Consider the following 18735-nt stretch of genomic DNA (forward strand, 5'->3'; position numbering starts at 1 on the left):
GTAAGCGAGCCTTTAAAGCAAACATCCCAAATGCTACTTCTGGAATGGAAATTTCTCTAACACCTTAAAGAAGCCGTCATTTACCTATGTGTGCTATCATAATTTAGGTTGAATGCAGAGTCTTCTAGAGTTGTAGTGCTGCAAAATGTGCAGCCACTGTGAAACAAGAAATGCTGCATTTTCCTTTCTTGAACCATTAGCAACAACAAGAAGAAATGCCACCACAGGTGTCATAAGATCATCAGTTAGGCATACAGCCCTCCACTGAGATTCAGCCCATTAAGCACTAGACTTTTCAGGATGGAAGGTTTGCAGCACTTTGCTGAATCAAACATCTGCTAGATGCATCAGTATGCCTTCTCAGCAGTATCTTAGTCTGTATTCTCCAAATAGATTTACCATTCATACCTACTTGCTTTGGATAACCTTCAGGGGAATGGCAGGAAACCCCCTTATATGGAATGACCCAATAATTCAGATCAGTTCTGAGTATCCGCAAACCAGTTGCCACGGTTCTGAATACGAGTCAGTCAGATACTTAATACTTACTATATGGAGTGAGCTGTTTTGCGCTCGAGGCAATGCAATCTTAGAGTAAAAGAAATTATTTTTAGACTTACTGTGACATTAAATACAATTTCTCCCCTAGATTTCTCAATTCCCCATTACACTAACTGACCTGACCTACAAAGAAACATCTGCCCTAACACTATAAAATGGTTTCAAGAATGCAGAGGCTGCCTCCGGGACTACACAAGACAAATTATGTACGGCTCCTGTGCTTTGAGGCTTACATTTCCTTGAAAAGTTTGATAAGCCAGATGCATTCAAATGCAAAGAATGAAAACGTGAAGAGCAACCAGCTTTTTAAATCACTTGGAAATTATTTCCACGGGCAGAAAACTATGCAAGAATATAAAAATTATATTCACCATAAGTGGACTTGGAAAGTGCTGTTCTTTCCCCCGTTTTTCATTGAAAAAAAATTCACCATAATAACAGAAGCAGTTTCAATGTGAGTTCATCTTCTATAGGCCAAAATGCACAGTGTTGCTTAAGGCCAAATACCCTTTCGCTAAACATAGAGCATAATACAAACTACAAGATTTAGATTTCAGTGCTTACGAGTGTTGTAATGAAAAGCATTTTAATTCAGTGCTATGCCATTCAGCCTCCTCCATAAAACTTCATAAAATGGACCGTGAAATTGCTGACTACATGATCAAAGGAGAACATTACAAAAGTGTAATTTCAGCATCAGGTAACTTTAGCTTCATTAGGGCTAGCTGTAACTAAACACACTGTCAATCAATCCCCTATTTATTATTAAGATCTGAAACCACCAGCCAGACCAGTTATCCAAAATATAAAATCTGTCAAACATAGTAAAATATATACATTCACATGCTCTAAAAGCATGGGGAAATAAAGCATCATCAAATTAATGCCCAAGCCAGAATAAAACAGATAAAAAAGAGAGTGGTGCCTGCTCTGATAACCTTTTAGTAATAAGCAAGCCTCTCTGGGGAGCGATTTCCAAAGCCAGGGTCACCACCACTCAACAGACCCTGTCCTCAGTAACCAGTCACCATACAGTATTACTGAAACATTTGTTGTTGATGTTCTCATGTACATGTTATCCTTAATTTAGATGAGAGCCAGTGTGGTATAGTTGTTAAAGTGTCAGACTAGGACCTGACAGACCAGGGTTCAAGTTCCTACTTGGCCATGAAACTCATTGGGAAGAAGAAGAAGAAGAAGAAGAAGAAGAAGAGGAGGAGGAGGAGGAGGAGGAGGAGGAGGAGGAGAAAGAAGAAGACGAATAACAACAAGAACAAGAACAACAACAAGAAGAGTTTGGATTTGATATCCCGTTTTATCACTCCCCTTCAGGAGTCTCAAAGCGGCTAACATTCTCCTTTCCCTTCCTCCCCCACAACAAACACTCTGTGAGGTGAGTGGGGCTGAGAGACTTCAAAGTAGTTTGACTAGCCCAAGGTGGAAGCTGCATGTGGAAGAGCAGAGACGCAAACCCGGTTCCCCAGATTACGAGACTACCGCTCTTAACCACTACACCACACTGGCTCACACTGGGTAACCTTGGGTCAGTCACCAACTCTCAGTCAAATCTAAATCACAAGGTTGATAATATGAATAATATGGAGAGAGGGGTCTCCATGAGCTCATTGGGGGAAAGGCGGGTTGCAAAATGTAGTGGGGGGTTTTTTTAAAAAAAAGGTTGAGTTGTTAGCCTATCGTATTTTAAATGGATAGTTTATGCCCAGTATGGGTTTTATCTTTTGTAAATTCATAGAATCATAGATTTGAAAGTTATCCCAGAGAATGTCTAGTTCAACCTTCTGCAGAATGCAAGATCTATAGGGCAGGAGAAAACTGTACCTTCCCAGATATATTTCCTTCTCTGTTTAAATACCTCCACCCCTTAAAGCAGTCTGCCTCCTGTCAGGTGACGGACAAACAGTTGACAACGCAACAGGAGCTTTTTTCTGCTCAGTTGCATGGGACGATTCCAATGTAATATGATAAGAGAAGAAAATATATTGAGAAGATGCCAGCAAATGTACAAAGGAATTAGTTATCCAAATGGCTGTTCCTATACAGTCATACCTCGGGATGAATATGCTTCAGGTTCAGCGTTTTCGGGTTGCGCTCTGCAGCGACCCGAAAGTAATGGAATGCGTTACTTCAGGGTTTCGCTGCTCACGCATACGCAGACGCTCAAAAGGATGTCACGCGCATGCACGGAAGTGGTGGAACGCGACCCGCGCATGCGCAGATGCACAGTCACATGTCACGTTCGCTTCAGGATGCAAACGGGGCTACGGAACAGATCCCGTTCGCATCCAGAGGTACCACTGTATAAACTTAATGAAACTCTACAGTTCTGCAGAATTATCATTAAACCTGGACCGAGACCTGGGAGACTGGGATTCTGGTCCCCACTCTGCTGTGAGGCGCATTGGGTCACTTTGAGCCAGTCACTGTCACTCAACTCAACCTATCACACCCTGTTCTTATGAGGGTAAAATGGGGGCCATTTTATGTCTTCTTGAGCTCCTTTGAGGAAAGGAGGGATAGAAATGTAATAATTAAAAGGATCATAGAATAGAATCATAGAATCATAGAGTTGGAATAGACCACAAGGGCCATCGAGTCCAACTCCCTGCCAAGCAGGAAACACCATCAGAGCACTCCTGACATATGGTTGTCAAGCCTCTGCTTAAAGACCTCCAAAGAAGGAGACTCCACCACACTCCTTGGCAGCAAATTCCACTGTCAAACAGCTCTTACTGTCAGGAAGTTCTTCCTAATGTTTCCGTGTCCGCTTCAAGTCATGGTCGAGATTCAAGGAATTCAAGTCAGCAGCAATATCCAAAGGGCAGCGGAAAGAGGCAAATAGCATCACACTTATCAGCCATGTTGCATTGCTTGACCTTCTTCATCGAAGCTTCCACATCAGAACTGATGACCATTTCTTTATGTTGAGTTCAATTCAATGCAGTTGCAAATGCATATGCTGTGTTCCAGACTTAAGGCCCAGTCTTTTATTGTTGTTTTCCTTTGAAATGTCCCCCCACCACGCACATACACAGTATGACCTGACATCATGTCATCATGACATTCTTTGCTAAGTGACCAACTGCTTTTATTACTAGGAAGGAAGAAATGACACATTGCAAAAAAATAAATAGATTGCGGAACCTAACTAGCTGAAATAAACACTTCTTATGGGGATCCTTAAAAGTTATATATATGGAAAGCTGGAGTTGTCAACAAAGCAAGAAATGTTAAAAAGGATCTCCTCTCCATTAATGACAATATTTACAAAATAGATTTAGGCCTAGACCTAATATTTAGCTGCACTTAAATGTTGGCTCCCAAAGGAATTAGGAGAGCAGCTGGCGCTGTTGATCTAAGAGCGCTGTGGCAGCCTGAGCAGACAGTGTAAAACTGCATGAGTTTCAATGTCAACAAGCTATAACCTTGGAAAAACTGAGTTTACTATGCTATATTGTGTTTAAATATTTTCCTAAAAATGACAGCAGGAATCTGAAGAAATGGCAAAACAAATACAGTTCGAGCCCCATTTTGTTTACACAAAATGAGAAGCGGGTTTCCTACATCTCATTAGCACCATCTGAATTAAATATCCCAACATCAAGTTTGTTTGTACCTCTGAGGCTCCAAGCTCATTGCATGCTTCCTCAGAAGTAAGGCCTGCTGCATTTAATGGGGCTTACTTCTAGGTAAGAGTGGAATCTCGACCATGTCTACTTAAAAGTAACAGCTATTGAGTTCAGCAGGCCTTACTCCCAGGTAAGTGTATATAGTCTAAGTGTATATAGGATTGCAGCCTGAAGCTTCTAAATCAAGATAATGGGCTTGATCCAACTAAGTCAGAAGTGGGGAAATGGATCCAGCTGCTGGGCTGGACCCTTACTTCCACAAACATTTACCGGCCAAGTTTGACACTGGGCAACCTACTGACATCAGTGAGATCACATGACCATTACGACCACATTCAGTTTGCAAAGTTGGGCAGCGTTTCCTAATTAGGCCTATGGGCCAGAGATTGGCCACCTGTGAACTAAGTCATACTGAGAGTAGACCCAGTAAAATTAATGGACTTAAGTAAGTTGTGTTACTTGATTTCAGTGGGTGGAGTTCAACACAGCTCTAAGGAGATGCTGTGGAACACAGTCAATGCTTGCATTTCTGCTCAGCTGATGAAACAATTACCCCTTTCCTCCCCCATGTGCTGTTCCGGGGGTTCTCCTGACCCTCCAGATAAAATCTGGGGGAGGTACAGGGGCACATGGGGAAGGAGGGTGGGGGGAGAAAATTCTTTTGCGCTACTAGGAGTCCTTGTCGTGGCTTCTCCTAGCGGAACAGCTGGCTCAATACGTGCAATCTGAACATGACATAGTCACAAACAACCAATTGTTACATGCTGCTATGACTGCAAATTCATGGCTGCAAATATGGCCATTTAGCTTTAAAATACGGACTGAGCATTTTTCTCCTCCATTGCTACTGCATATACCATTGGGATTTGTGACTGGGAGAAGAATTCTCCTCCCTTGCTTATAGTGCCTATAGAAGGTTGCATAGCCTCCAACATTACTCTGAAGAAGATAGGGACGTCCCATTCCATAATGATAATTTTACTCTTTATACCCCACACACCTTACTGGGTTGCCCCAGCCACTCTGGGCAGCTTTCAACATATATAAAAATAATAATAAAACAATAAACATTAAAAAAAAAACCCTTCCCTATACAGGATTGCCTTCAGATGGTTTAGGGGTCGGATAACTCCATACCCTCTAACATTTCTCCAGTGAAAATAGGGACATCCTAAAGAAAAGTGTGACATTCCAGGATCAAATCAGAAACCAGGATGACTTCTCAAAATCAGGGGAAATAGGGACACTGTTCTATGCATGCAGACCTTTACTATTTCGGGGGGGGGGGATAAATTAAATTTTAATGTTTTGTTTTGAAAACTGGAGAAAGGTTAATTACAACGTAACTTGGCAAAACCCTTTTCTAATGTCCAGCTTTAGGTTTTTTATGTATATCAAATGAGTTTGGCCTGATATAAAACTTGGCAGCTCAGCTGTGTTTTAGACCCTTTAAAACAATGTGTGTATATCATATTCTACAAGCCCCACTGATGTTGTGCCTTCCTGTCTTGAATGCCAGGAAGTATCAGTCCCTTTGGCATTTTTCATGTGTCCTGTTGCTTGCAGTTTCCCCTCCTTCATTTCTGGGATATGTTATTTTTAAACAGGCAAGGCTAACAGGAAAAGAAAGTTATTTCTATGAAGGAACAATCAGTGTATTATTTACAGAGGCAGACCAGCAGCACTGCTGCCAGGAACACAGTGCCTCGTTCACTGGGCTTAATCCGCAATCATTGCTTTGTTTCTCACTCTGAATATTAGGGTGGTATTATCTTTGCATAGAAGAAAGGAACAGGTTAAAGAACACAAGAAGAGCTTGCTGGATCAGGCCAGTGGTCCATCTATTTTAGCATCCTGTTCTCCCAGCAGCTAGCCAGATACCTATGAGAAACTGGCAAGCAGAATCTGACCACAAGAGCTCTCTCCCATCCAGCAACTGGTTTTCAGAAGCATCTAACTGTAAAGGCTCAGTCTAGTGGACCTTTGCCGCCCTGTGTGAGGCCAGCATTTTAAACGTATTTGTGGAAGATCAGGGATATTGTTTTGTCCTGTTCTTGTTTTTATTATGTATTTTGTGTTTCTATCTTGTCTTTTTATGCTGTGAGCTGCTTTGAGATGTTCAGATGAAAGGCAGTATAGAAATTTAATAAAAACAACTTTGCATCAAAATAGCTGCGCTACAAACTGTTTTTCTTCCTTTTATGTCTGGTTTCATTGGCTCACACATAAGGGTAAGTTCTGCCCCTAAAGCAGATGGTTGGAGTGGGGTGAATAGCTGTCAATAAAATCAACCAAATGTATTTGAGGCATGGATCAAAAATTCTTGTTGCTGCCTTTTCTTTTCTTTCCCTCTATTTTCATCATCTTATCAGTTTTAATCCAAATATCCTTGTTTGATAAAGTATATAACGAGATGGGAACAGCTATAAGAAGGAAACAATCATGCTATTTTACTAGTTTACTAGTTTTTTTTCTATGAGAAGAGGATTGCTTCACTCCAGTGTGACAATGAGACAGGGTGAGAAGACATGATTTGCTTTGGCAGCAGGATGAGTCTTGGAAGAAGACGGTAGACGAAAGAGAGAACTTGCTATATTGCCAGGCAGCCTAGGAGCTAGATTCATACCGGATATCTCAAAGGATGCAGATCCACATGGATTAAAACCATAAAAGCTATATAAAACCTTCAGGGTTAGGAGTGATAAATTTTGGAGGTTTTGTAGTCTTTGGGTGGAATCTAGTTGGGTGCCCTTGTGCTCAAAGAAGGGCTTTTAATCCACCAGATGCCTTCACTAATGGAAGGAGAGAGGAAGTGATATTTGCTGATTCTTTTTCACCTCTGAAGCCTCAGTGCCCCCCCTCACCAATTGGCTCCAAAGAGTTGGAAGACTCAACAGTGTGTGAAGTGGTGGTGGCTTATGGGAGAAGAAGGGCAAACTGCTAAAAATGGTCTCCTCACCCCTTCCATTGGCTGGATTAAAAGCACACCAATAGGATTCCAGCCTTTGAAAATTTTCTTTTTTCTTTTTTTGTCAGCTGACGACCACTAGTTCCTTCCCCATTCTACCATTAAGTAAACCATTCATCTAGCTATTTAATGTTTGTTCAATTGGCCACTGCACATTTTGTAAACCTTGGACCTTGGCTGGCACTGAGTTCGATGCTGTAGCTGTATCGGCAATTCTACTCCCGTGCCACCTGTGCTTGCGTGATTTTTATTTTCCGTTCTTTAGATCACATGTGCTCCCATGACTCACATTTAATTATACTCCAAAAACTGAAAAACTGAAAGCAAGCGTTCTAGAATGAATGACAAAGACTGGTCCATGCTGTCATATATTTATAATATAGTTTAACTAGGAAATGAAACTGCTGTTAACTTTTCGAGGGCACACCAGTAGCTTTCTACTTTCCACTTAGGAAGAAATTGAAAGAAGAGAAAGCAAAATTATTTAGCGGAGATCAAAAGTGCCGAAGTGGTGTGCCAGTATGAATAATCTTAGGGAATAACTATGTCATTAGCTATATTATGCTGCCAGTGGAAGCTCTGAGCCAATGAAATCTCTCACAGATGACTTCTCTGTGGAGTGATTCTTCTAATGAAAACAGCAATAAAAGCGAGCACGGGCACTACTATCCTGAGGGTTTTTATTTTCCTGGATCCTAATTATAAGTACAAATCTTAATGTGCAAAGACAAAGGCATATTTTTATTTTCCTGGATCCTAATTATAAGTACAAATCTTAATGTGCAAAGACAAACTGCATATGAATCTTGGGAGGTAGGGGAAAGACTGAATTTGGCTAGCCACTATGTAATAAAATACATTTCTTCACCAAATCCGCTGAAACTAGTGGAATGGTGGACCCTCTTTTGCTAGAGGTCTTCAGGCAGAGACAGGCCAGCCATCACTTGATGCTGTAGCTGTAGATTTCTTGCATCAATGATGGATTGGACTAGATTATCTACAAGGCCCCTAAAACTCTATGATTCCATTAGAACCATGCTGGCAAAGGCTAATGGGAATAAGAGCTGAACAATATCTTAAGGGCAACATCTTGATCTAGACAAGAGTCCATGAAGATGTGACTGTCCCATGCAGCTGTGTTTCAAGATTGTTTCAGATATGTGCATATGGCTCCTCAGTCAGAATCTCTCTCATGCATTTGGTGTGACCATGCTCAGCCACGTTCTCAAAGCATGTCCCTCCACAAAGCCTGCATGCACCTCAGCTGTGCATACAGCATTAGTCTGAAAGGTCTCTATGTGCGTACATCTATCCATAACTAGGGCCCTTGCATACTGATGATGTGCATACAGACGTCAGCAGGTGTCGCCACTGGAGGAAGAGCGAGTTGGGTGGCTCCACTTGCCCCTCACATATTCAGTGAATATATGAGTGGCAATTTCCTGAGTTAAAAAGGTAAAGGTACCCCTGACCGTTAGGTCCAGTCGCGGACGACTCTGGGGTTGCGGCGCTCATCTCGCTCTATAGGCCGAGGGACCTGGCATTTGTCCGCAGACAGCTTCTGAGTCATGTGGCCAGCATGACTAAGCCACTTCTGGCGAACCAGAGCAGTGCACGGAAACACCTGAGTTACATGTTGATTAAAGCCATGATTTTCCTCTGTGTCCCTACATCTCTGCTTTATTCAAAGCTCTGTCGTTGTTTAAAGCCTCCATTTTCCTCTCAGTTCTCTCCATCTCTTAACTTTTACCTAAACCTTCTGCTGTTGTTTTAAACCACCACTTTCCCCTTGTCAGTGTCCCTCCATTCTCACTGTCATTACCATGGGTGCTGCTGCTGTGTAAGCTACCTTCTCATTTGCTTCCCTATCCCCACCCCCGAACCCCAACTTCCTGCAAATTCAGGACTGTGTTGCAGCACTACAAATCCTTCAACGGGGGTTTGTGCAATATGGATCAACGTAACTGGTTGCATTTTTGGACTCTCCTGGGGGATGGGGGTGGCAGCTGCCCACGATGAGCTCCTACACTTCAAAATTTAGCATTGTCATTACTATTGTCTCCAAAAGGCACTCTGGGTCCTACAGGAACGAGACTGCTGCTCTGCTATTCCCATAGTTCCTCCAGAGTCAGAGAACTCTTAATACCTTCCCAGCTTATACAACTGACTTTTATCGTTTATAACAGGCATTCCTCAGCTCAGGGACTCAAGCGTACAAATCTTCATAAAATATATTATTTCAAATATCTCTTAATTGGGATCCACCTAGGAAAAAGCGCTAGGATAATTTTATGGGTGGAGTGGATCAGCTGTCAGGTGCTTGTTAGATCAGCTGGAACTTTTGTTTTAACTGAAGTTTGTTAAAGCATACAAGACAGCCATGAGTTAAGTTCGGTAAAATGAATCACTCTTACTGAAAGGAATGTTGATGCAATCATGCACATGAGCACATGATTGAATAAAGGAGGGAGGGATGCCAAGAAACTGTTATCTTTTGCACACACTGGATCTTACCTCCCCTGTGACTTGGGGTTCTACTTTTACAAGTTTACAGACATGCAAATCTGTATGCATCACCATAATAGCCCAAAATGTGAGTCAGCAACAAAACAATTTAATCAAGGCCATATGTGGCATCGGTCATGTTAGTGACTTTGTGCTCCAGTAAAAAATGGTTTTTAAGAGACATATTCAAAATCCAGGCAGCACTGAAAAAAAGCCCTCCTCTTGTCCTTTAGATATAGCAGTCCCAACTTCACCAGTTCTATCTGTTCCCATGATTTGTTGAACCTCGGTGGAGATTTGTTCATCTTCATGGTCAAAATAGTATTTTGCTACCAAGATCATGATCTGTTATCTTGCTTTACACCTATCAGTGAGCTTCTAACTTCCCCAAACTCTTTAGGTTTCATTGCTGTGCACTGAAAAATTATCACCCTGCTGGCTATTTACAGCTATGATATGATAATATTAGGCCTAACCTGCTGGGCAGTTTAACTAAACTCCATCAGTTCAACCAATATTATATGAAGCATCCCCATCTATTCTCACCTGAGACTAGATCAACATAGGCAACAGCAGTGGTGGTAATGAGAGGCTAGAGTCCTGCTGTGCTGAAACTACATGTACCACCTGAGACTGCAGGTGAGGGCATAACATTTTTTAATGCTACCTTATGTGAAAACATGCAATTCCAGCTGTAAAAAGGCACAGCATATCATGCTTCAGACTGCATACTGTGCTTTGTATTGCACTAAAAACAGGGCCTTCTCGATGGTGGCCTCAGTCTTGTAGAACTCTCTCTCAAGGGATATATGTTGCCTCTTCTTGATCAGTTTTTCAAGGGCATTGAAAACTCTTCTGTTTCACTCTGCATTTAGTTAAAGGCAGCATGTCAGAGCTTTTATTTTATAGTTTTCTTGCTTTATTTTCTTTTTTTAAAAAAGAACCTGCTGCTTTAATTTTGTATTTTATGTTTTCACTTTGTATGCTTTGCCAGGGCTAGTGCCAAAAATCTCAGCCCCAAAGACTTCTTTATTTTTAATTTTCTCGTCCTTCCCCTCCATTTTTTTTGTGAAGGCCACAATCTCCCGCTTCCCCACTCACCCAAATGTTCCTGTACAGCAGTAGCTGCAGCAACAGAAAGAAATAAAAACTTATGAAAAAAGAGGATGTGCTGTTGCCACAGCTAATAGTGAGTGCCACTCCCAAGAAACTGCTGGAGAATTGCTCTTCTCCCTAGGCAAACTGGATGACATGGCTCCCTGTTTCCTGCCCACAAAGAGGGTGAAGAATTTTGAGAGGCCACTTGCACCAGTTCTAAATGTAAGGCACCTTAGGTTTTTGGTCTGAAAGGCAACTTAGAAATACTAGGAATGGATAAATATAAATATATATAGTATAGACAGACAGATAAAAATAAATCTATAAATATATAGATAAATATAACTAAAATAAAATAAGTTGCCACGACAAATCCAAAGGAAGTTCATGATGGCTTTTGATCAGAACAATATTGGGTTGGATCCAGACCTTGTCCTATTTAGGGCAGACTCCATTGAAATCCATGGGAGTTCAGTTCATCAAGACCTAGAAGTCTCACTGATATCAATCTGTCATGCTGAATAATAAAACACATAAGCCACAGGGTTGGCAATTAGGCCCCGTGGCGCCCTCTTAGCAGCAGTTTGATTTAAGCAATTAGTGCATGATCATGTAACTCAACACTGAATTGGATTACAAGTGAAACTTGATGCTTTCTGCATATCAAATCCCTGTTTGAAAAGAACAGGAAAAGGTCAGGTGTGTGTCCCCTCTTTCAAACTCCCTATGCAAGTTAGCAACCTTGAAAGTCCTCATTTTTAAAAAAGGCAAATGCCACTTACACTTTCAGGAAATTGTGTGATGTGACAATAACCACTGAAGATTTAAAAATGGGTTCCTTGAATCTAAAAACAGCAACAGTGGATGTAAATCTTTCTTAATGCACTTCTTATGATACACTGCAATATGGTTAACCTGGGTAGATGGAGTGTCAATCTCCGGTAAAATTGACCACATTCCAACACTAACAAATAGGTTCTTGTTCTGCTACCCAGAGAGACTGGAAGCAGTGAATGACCCCGTAGCTACTTTCCCCTTGGTCAACTCTTTCCCCTCCCCGCCACACACAATAACCTCCACACACACTTTCCTTGCAATAACAATTATTCCTCAAGTTCAAAAGATTAAGCTTTGCCCACAAAGAAAGGCTGTGATTAGAAATTCACAAAATAGCCAGCCAAAGCTGAATGAAGATGTTGGTTGCACAGATAAGGGAGAAAGAAATAGGGGGCTGAAATCTTCAAAGGAGACCCTTTCTATAGATGTTTAGGGTGTTGTGAAACCAGATAGAAACCTTGAAGTCTTCAACTGAGGCTTCCGATATGTATTTACCTTTCTACAAGTTCTTAGATCTGTTCATGTTCTTCTGGAAAGAATAAGGCTGATGTCAATGCTACTTTATTAAAAAGTATTGTAACTGCATCTAACACACACACACACATATATATATGCTTCCTTTATTGTATTTTTTCACAGGCTTGCTTCATCTCTCACAACAATAGGCCTATAGACTCTATATTCCTTGAAGGAAAGCAGGAAGCTTAGAGCCTCTTCACTTTTTAAGAGGTCCGTGGGCCCTACCCCCAGTTCAGTTCAGTCCCTTAGTGTCATGGGTGGGGAACGTTTTCAGTGGGGAACCTTCTGGTGGATGAGAGGCAAAACTGGGTGGAGCAATGGATGTGAGTCTTAACTTCATACACTAGGCTACATTCAATCCGCAGATAAGAAGAAGATGATGAAGAGTTTGGATTTGATAGCTTTATCACTACCCAAAGAAGTCTCAAAGCGGCTAACAATCTCCTTCTCTTTCTCCCCCACAACAAACACCCTGTGAGGTGAGTGTGGCTGAGAGACTTCAAAGAAGTGTGACTAGCCCAAGGTCACCCAGCAGCTGCATGTGGAGGAGCGGGGATGTGAACCCGGTTCACCAGATTACCAGTCTACCACTCTTAACCACTACACCACACGGGCTCTCAGATGTTTCTACACATGTACATATTTTTGGTCATCCCTTCAGGCAGGGAATAGGCGTTATCATTATTCAAAGACACATTCCACTCAGGCAAAAGTACTCAAGGAAGGTGTGGAGCAGGGCCAATGAGAAGTGTGGGAAGAAGTCATTGGCTAGGGAGAGTCTGAAGCAATGGTGGAGCTTCATGCTCTGGCGCCGGGGGGTGGGGGTGGAGAGCAGGCGGGGTGTGGCTGGCATGCATCCTGGGGGTGTGGCACACTGCCCACAGGAGTGTGATGTGTGTTCTGGGGCATGGCACGCCATCTGCAGTGGGCATGGCATTTGTCCTGGGGGCATGGCGTGCTGCCTGCAAGGGCATGGCGCCCAGCACGAGCAGGGGGGCAGCCGCGATGGCACCCCACCGGGATCGCGCTGCTGGGGGTGGTGTGCTCACCCTCCCTCCTCTTCCTCCACCAGTGGTCTGAAGCACTGGTTCCATCTCCAGGGGGCTCCCAGGGCCTGGGGACCCACAAGTTATTTTGCTGTGGGTTCCCGTGGGTCCCCAGCCTCCATACCCCCCTGCCATTGCACAACCCAGAATGCACCGCCTGCTAGAACTGGGCAGAGTTGTGAGAGAGGCAGAAGCAGCACATTTGTGCTGTACCCTAACCTCAATGGCCTCATAGCTGCTAGGATTTGTAGGTCATTTCTAGGAAGAAACACAGGAAATGTAGGAAGTTGCCTTATACTGAGTGAGAACATTGGTTCTTCAAGCTGACTGATAACGTTCTCCATTATTGCAGACAGATAGTACTATGCCAGCTCTACCTGGAGATACTGGGAATTGAACTTGGGGCCTTCTGTATGCAAAACAGATGCTCTACCACTGAGCTATAGCCCTATGGAGATTGCAATGTAAACGGAATCATAAAAAGCACAGTAGTGCAAGATCTCCTATCTTGGCCAGTTGAGATCTGCAACTACCTTTTAGGGCAGTGTTTTGCATGGCCCAGCAACAATTTACATTCCTGCATAAGCTTAGCAGCTTATTTTTCCATGATGTTGTTGTGGGTGGAGGAGGGGGAGAGAGTTGGGAGGGGTGGAAAGGGTAATGCTAAACATAAAGTGTATAGCAGAACTTGACTCAAGAAATAAGCTCCTGAAGCCCATTACAAATACTTGTGGTTTGCAAAGTTGGAGGAGAGTGCTGGAGGTACCATTTAAGAATCCATTTATATTACATCTGGATCATTCTATGGCATATTAGACTTTTTCATCCTGAAAAGAACAGGAGGGGTGAAAAATGGCCCTTCAAGTTGGCTCACAGATAGGTTAGATTAGGATTCAGTTTTGTGTGGCAAGTTCAAGTGTTAGGACAGATATGATTTACTGAAGGTCTTGTTTCAGGCAATAGACAAATGACAACAGAAAAACTAAAAAGCTGTACATGCACAGTGTATGTCTCATTACCTTTGTGGAATGATAGTCTGCCATTTTCTTTTTTTCAGCACAAGAGCCATAATACTAAAATAACTTTGTTATGATAAGCAGAATATATATTTCCTCACCAGCCTGAGTATACTTGGAAATGATTGAAAACTGAAGTCTCGGGCATAACCTACTCAAGATCGTTTGACTCATGTAAAATTTAGACAGATACAGAGGTTGTGGTCTTTTTTTAACTTGGCGTTCCATATCAAAACACATAAAAAGGTAAAGGTAAAGGACCCCTTACAGTTAAGTCTCTGGGGTTGTGACGCTCATCTCGCTTTACTGGCCAAGGGAGCAGACGTTTGTCTGCAGACAGTTTTTTCTGGGTCATGTGGCCAGCATGACTAAGCCACTTCTGGCGAAACCAGAGCAATGCATGGAAACGCCATTTACCTTCCCCCTGGAGCAGTACCTACTTATCTACTAGCACTTTGACATGCTTTCAGACACATAAAGTCTCTTAATTACACTGTGTTTTTAACTAAGTTTGCCTTTTGTTTTTATCTATGAAGAGCAATACTCCCAGAAATGTAGACGCCTAAATGTGAAGCACAGCGAGTTTGTGATAAATTAATACACCCTTGTCAACATCTAGGGATTAATGGATACTAGAATGAAGACTTGTTTCCTGGTTATTGGCTTGAGGTCATGCACTATGACAAACCTGAGCAACATTTGCCAAGCAGTAAGTGAATATTTACTTTTACCTTTAAGTGAACATTAAACAAAGAGTAAGTGAACATTAAGCCTGGGGAACTGATCACATGTAGTACCTGCAGCAATGGTATGGAGAATTTCCCCATGGCATTACTCCTGACCAGATAGGATAGGATAAAATGGGATGGTAGCCTGGATATGGTCTTCAGCACGCTCTAGTTACCTCCAGAGTTGGCAACTGCAATGGATTATATGAAGTGCTGCCTTTGAGATATGCTTGGTAACTATGATCAAAACGGCGGCAAGGTTCCTAACTGGGACCAGTTGCTTGGAACATATCCTGCCAGGATTTAAAGACCTCTACCATCTCCTGGTCCATTTCTGAGCAGAATTCAAAGAGGCAGGTGGTGAGTGGAGAGAGGGCCTTCTTAGTGTTGCACTCTGTTTATGCTGGTAGCTTCGAGAACACTGTCCAACCATCTCGTCCTCTGTCGTCCCCTTCTCCTTGTGCCCTCCATCTTTCCCAACACCAGGGTCTTTCCAGGGAGTCTTCTCTTCTCATGAGGTGGCCAAAGTATTGGAACCTCAGCTTCAGGATCTGTCCTTCCAGTGAGCACTCAGGGCTGATTTCCTTAAGAATGGACAGGTTTGATCTTCTTGCAGTCCTGCCCATATTAGAGCCCAAAATGGTTAAGGCAGTATTTTAGGAACTTGGGTTCCAAGTCATTTAGAGCTTGCATGGTTCTAAAATAGTGCTGTTAGAACATGCCTTGGGCCTGCAATTTGCTGCAAACAAGAGTAACCTTTTGTGCACATGTTTGCAGCTGCCCAACAAGTAAGGCTGGACTGGGGAATCTGTGGCCTGCTCAGATATTGTTGGATTCCAACTCCCATCAGCCCCAGCCAGCATGGCCAATGGGCAGGGATGAGGGAAGTTGTAGTCTAGCAAATTTTGGAGACCATAGGTTTCCCACTCCTGTAGTCAGAACAGTCCCATTTATTTCACTGAAAATGATAGTCCTGGGTATGCATCCCTTGGCATTTCTGGAGCTGGGACAGCTCACGTGCATATAAACACCCATTGGCCTGTGCATGAGGACAAGAGTAATAGAAAGCAAGACCAGACCAAGACTCATTAGTTAACTGCTATTTCTCAAGTCAGATCAATGCCTGTTCCAGAAAGAAAGAAAAATTGCTGCAGACTTTATTATATATTAAACCCAATTTTTAGCATCCTTGAAAAAATCCCAGAAATGTCACATTATTAAACACTGGGATTTGCTAAAAAGAAACATGGACCTACCACATTTCAATAATCAGTGCATGTTTTTCTTCCCCTCTATGACTTACGTCTCCTACTTAGTATTCTTCTATAACATTACATTATATGCAATTTAAATGTTTGTGTATTTCCCCCTAGCTCTGTTAGCTTGGAGATATATTTATCACCCTCTATAAAGTACAGCATAGAAGCTTGTTTTTCCATATTTTAATATTTTCACACTTGTGTCTCATTTGTTGGAAGTGTGTTCCAGCATTCTGTTCTTTATTTTTGAATATGGCAATCCATTTTCAAAAGCTTTTAGTGAGAAGAGAAAAGCCAGAGTTGTAGCTTGAACTGCTAATGAGGCTCTCTTTGCCCTTGCTAATTACTTGTCTGAGGATTTTGTTCTGGCCTGCTAATCTATAGTCCTTTTGTCTCTTTCTCCCTAAAACCATAACAGCCCCTAGTACTGCGAGTATGACACTTACTCATCAATGAATAAATCATATCAGTTTCAATGGAATTAACTCATGAGTGTATACTGGATTGCAGCATCAGGCTGAAGGCAAGAAAAACTGATATACTCCAAAAAGATGGCTCTCCTTTTGCTAAGTGCCTGACAAGTGATGCTCATGATTAAATTTATTTAAGGTCTGGACTTCAGAGCTGTGGGTGTAATTGAGCCCTTTAAATGATAAAGAATCTCATTATTTTAGTGTTCAATCACAACCAGTTTCAGAACAAAAGCCATTTAGCAGCATCTATGATTGAAATATTTGCTCATCTCATTAATGGGTGACTACTGTTTTTATTATTGTGGTTGGTAACTGTGTTCATTTTCAGGATGATTATTCATGTCGTTCCAAAGGTTTTCATAGCATTGTAGAGTTGGAAGGAACCGTAAGGATTATCTGGTCCAAAATCTGCACCCCCTGCAGTGCAGGAATTTTTTTGTCCAATGTGGGGCAAAAACCCTGAGATTAAGAAACTCATGCTCTACCAACTAAGCCAACTCAGTGCCAGTTCATTTCCAAATGAAAATAGGATAAGGATAAAACTTTGTTTTAAAGAACCAAAGTCTCTGCATGCTTATTTGAAAAGGAAAGACCCCCCCCCAAAGGATCCATAATTTATATTTCTAGTATGGATACTCCAGACTAGCCTTTCTTAACCCATTGTCCTGCAGATGCTTTAGATTACAACTCCCATCAGCCCAGCCAGCATGACCAAAAGTCATGGCTGATGGGCGTTGTGGTCCAAAACAACTGGAGGGCACCAGGTTAAGGTGACTGCTCTCTATATATTGTCCCTATATTAATGGCACTTGCATTGTAACTCCTAAGGATGATTAGATGATGCTGATGCTAGGTTTTCACTCAACAAAGACCACCTGAGCTACCACACCATGTGTAATGCCGTATGTAATTCTTCCTTACAATATGGATAGTCAGCATAGTGCCATCCAGATATTTTGGACTCCAACTCCCATCATCCCTGATCTTTGGTCAGACTTCCTGGGACTGATGGGAGTAGCAGTCAAAAACATCTGTAAGGTACCCACGCTAGCCAGTACGGTCAATCATTAGGGATGATGGGAGTTGGAGTCCAACCATTTGGAGGGTGCCTTGTAGGCGACCCCTGCCTCAGAAGCACTGCTTAACATTGAACCATAACAAATGCTCTAAAATAATGATGGACAGCTTTCTTGTACTGTTCAACCTTGCTCTGAATCTTAACCCCATGCCTTAATGCACTGCTGACATTTCCCCCTTCACCATTTTTTCATGGATCTTAAGGTGAGGGTCTCAGGCAATCACAATTCAGAAATTCTCTTCCATATGCAAAGCAGCTCTATGTAAGAAAAATGAAGCAACGGCCATAGAATTTGTTCTACAACCAGTAGTGTGTGTGACTCGTATACCCATGGAATTTTTATTTATTCTGCTTGCAATAATCTGGATTGTTTCCAATGCATCACTTGTAATTTGAATAGCACTGCTGCCATCCAAAGAATGTTAATTGAACTCAATTAGGCTTCAGTGTACAGTTAAGCATTTAAATACTGTTGGCGTCAATGGGATTTAAGTGTGAGACTTTCTCAAAATTGTGCTTGTGCTCATTTTCAGGGCTGAAATTTTAACTTTTCCCTCCAATAGACTTGGAACAGTTGTGCATTTGCCAAGTGATGAACTCACTGACTTATCTGTATTTATTACAGAAGTGTTTACGTTTCAACATAAAATGAATAGATTGTTTTGCGAATTCTTCCTTTCTGCAAGCCATTGAGACATGGCAGTGTTTTTGGAGCCCTTGAAAAATATTTGCGCTATATCATTCTTCTCATGATAAATAAAACTTTGTGCCTATTCAGTTATTCCTGCTAGCTGATTGCAAGACGCCTTTGAGGCTGCTATTTATCTTCATGCAATTCAATAATTAGAACTATACACAGTTGGGTTTGTTTTTTTTCCACTGTGGAAGCAGATATCTTGCCACTATTCCATGCCTATGAGGTCACTAGTAAACCTGGAAATCTTTAGGCTGTCTGGGATTATTCAACTTCTAGCAATGAAAAGAACGAGTAAATCTTTTT

This window comes from Podarcis vaucheri (genome assembly GCF_965113315.1).
Source record: "Podarcis vaucheri genome assembly, chromosome: 9".
Lineage (NCBI taxonomy): Eukaryota > Metazoa > Chordata > Lepidosauria > Squamata > Lacertidae > Podarcis > Podarcis vaucheri.